Source organism: Crocuta crocuta, unplaced genomic scaffold (assembly GCF_008692635.1).
Source record: "Crocuta crocuta isolate KB4526 unplaced genomic scaffold, BGI_CrCroc_1.0 scaffold70, whole genome shotgun sequence".
NCBI lineage: Eukaryota > Metazoa > Chordata > Mammalia > Carnivora > Hyaenidae > Crocuta > Crocuta crocuta.
The window spans coordinates 2,656,723-2,658,900 of NW_027528417.1; positions in this window are offsets into that span (position 1 = coordinate 2,656,723).

Genomic DNA, 2,178 nt, shown 5'->3' on the forward strand with positions numbered 1-2,178 from the left:
TGGCCCACTCATGTCAACAAAGAACAAGTGGAGGGCCTATACCTCCACTCCTAATGTGCTGTACCAAGTTGTCCCAAGGCCCCTGTTGGGGTAGTGTCACAGAAGTGGGAGTAGGGAGCTAGGACATTCATCTCTAGAGGATTAGTTTAATCTCTGCCAACAGCCTCTACTCCCAGAAGAAACAGTGAAGATTGCATAGGGAGCCTGGACTTCCACCTTCCCACCTTTACTTGGTGGTAGTGAGGCATCCTTTCCTCTCTCTGGTTGAGTGATGTCAGAGGAGGCAAAAGTTCTACCATCACCTAGTGTTAACCTTTTTAGCTACACTGCTTGTGGTATCAATGGAGGTCACATGAGAAGCAGGAAAACATATTTGGATCTCTTACATGGAGATCTAGGGAGGAGGTTTAGTGGGGAAACAGAATTCCCACCTTCACCAGCAATAATGAGGATTCTCCCCATTTGTGTGTAAATAGAAGGAGTTGAGAACCTAAATCTTACTCTACCTGGCAGTAACAAGGAAGTGCCCTACTTTTCCTGTAAAAGAGGTGAAAGAGGAAGCCCCATATAAAACAGAAGGCTTCAGGGTTGTCTGGGTGGCTCAGTCGGTTGGGTGTCTGACTTTAGCTCAGGTCACGATCTCATGGTTTATGGGTTTGAGTCCCACATCGGGCTCTGTTCTGACAGCTCAGAGGCTGGAGCCTGTTTTGGATTCTGTGTTCCCCTCTTTCTCTGCCTCTCTCCCACTTGCACTATCTCTCTCTCTCTCTCTCTCAAAAATAAATACCAAAGAGTTCAGTAAAATTGAGAGTTTAATATGAGAATATCCAAAATGTGAATGTTTCAGTTGAAAATCACTCATCATAAAAAGAAAAAAGATCTCAAAAAGAATGCAAAAAAAAAAAAAATCAATAGATATCAACACTGACATGACAGAGAAATTAAAATTGTCTGACAGTGATTTTAAAACAATGTTCAGGGGTGCCTGGCTGGCTCAGTTGGTTAAGTGTCCAATTCTTGATTTTCACTCACCTCATGATCTCACAGTTTGTGGGTTTGAGCCCTGCTTTACACTCTGTTCTGGCAGCTCACAGCCTGCTTGGGATTCTCTCTCTTTCCCTCTCTCTGCCCCTCCCCCACTCATGCTGTCTCTGTGTCTCTCAAAAATAAATAAATAAACTTTAGAAAAATTTTTAATGAAACAATTTTCATAAAAACATTTCAAAAAGCAATTGAAACATGCATGAAACAAATGAAAAGATACAGACTTCAGCAAAGAAATATAGGGTACACTGAAAAATCGAATGGAACTTTTAGAATGGAAAAATACATTTATCTAAATAAAAAATGCAATGGATTCCCTCAACAGAAGAATGGAGGATACAGAGGAAAGGCTAAGTAAACTTGAAAACAGAACAACAGAAATTGCCAAGTCTTAACAAGTGAGACATATTAGACTGAAACAAAAACAAAGAGAGCCTCGGGGACCTTTGGGAATTAAATAAGGATTTGTGTCATCAGAGTTATGGAAGGAGAGAATGAGGTTAGCGATAAAAAAGTACTCAAGGAACCAATGGTGGAAACTTACCAAATTTGGCAAAAGAGGTAAACTTACCAGTTCAAGAAGATGAACCATACAGAGTCAACAAGATGAACTAACTCCAAGCAAGTTAAACCCAAAGAAACCATGTCAAGGTTCATCATATCAGATTGCTCAAAATGAAAGACAAAGAAAATACATCTAAAGCAGAGAGAGAACAATAACATCTTACCTATAGGTAAAAAGAATTCAAATGTCAGTAAACTTAACAGAAAATAGAGGCTAGATGGAAGTGGCACATTTTTCAAGGGCTAAGAGAGAACTGTCAACCCAGAATCCTGTATTCAGCAAAAAATACCCCTCAGGAAAAAAGAGGGGTCAAGGCATGCTCAGATAAAGAAGACTAAAGAATTTTTAGGATATACACATAAATATAGATATAGATATATAGCCTAAATAAATAGCTAAATTGTTTCTTGGAGCACCTGGGTGGCTCAGTCAGTTGAACATCGGACTTTGGCTTAGGTCATGATCTCACAGCTCATGGGTTCGAGCCCCGCATGGAGCTCTGGGCTGACAGCTCGGAGCGTGGAGCCTGCTTGGGATTCTGTTTCTCCCTCTCTCTCTGCCCCTCCCCC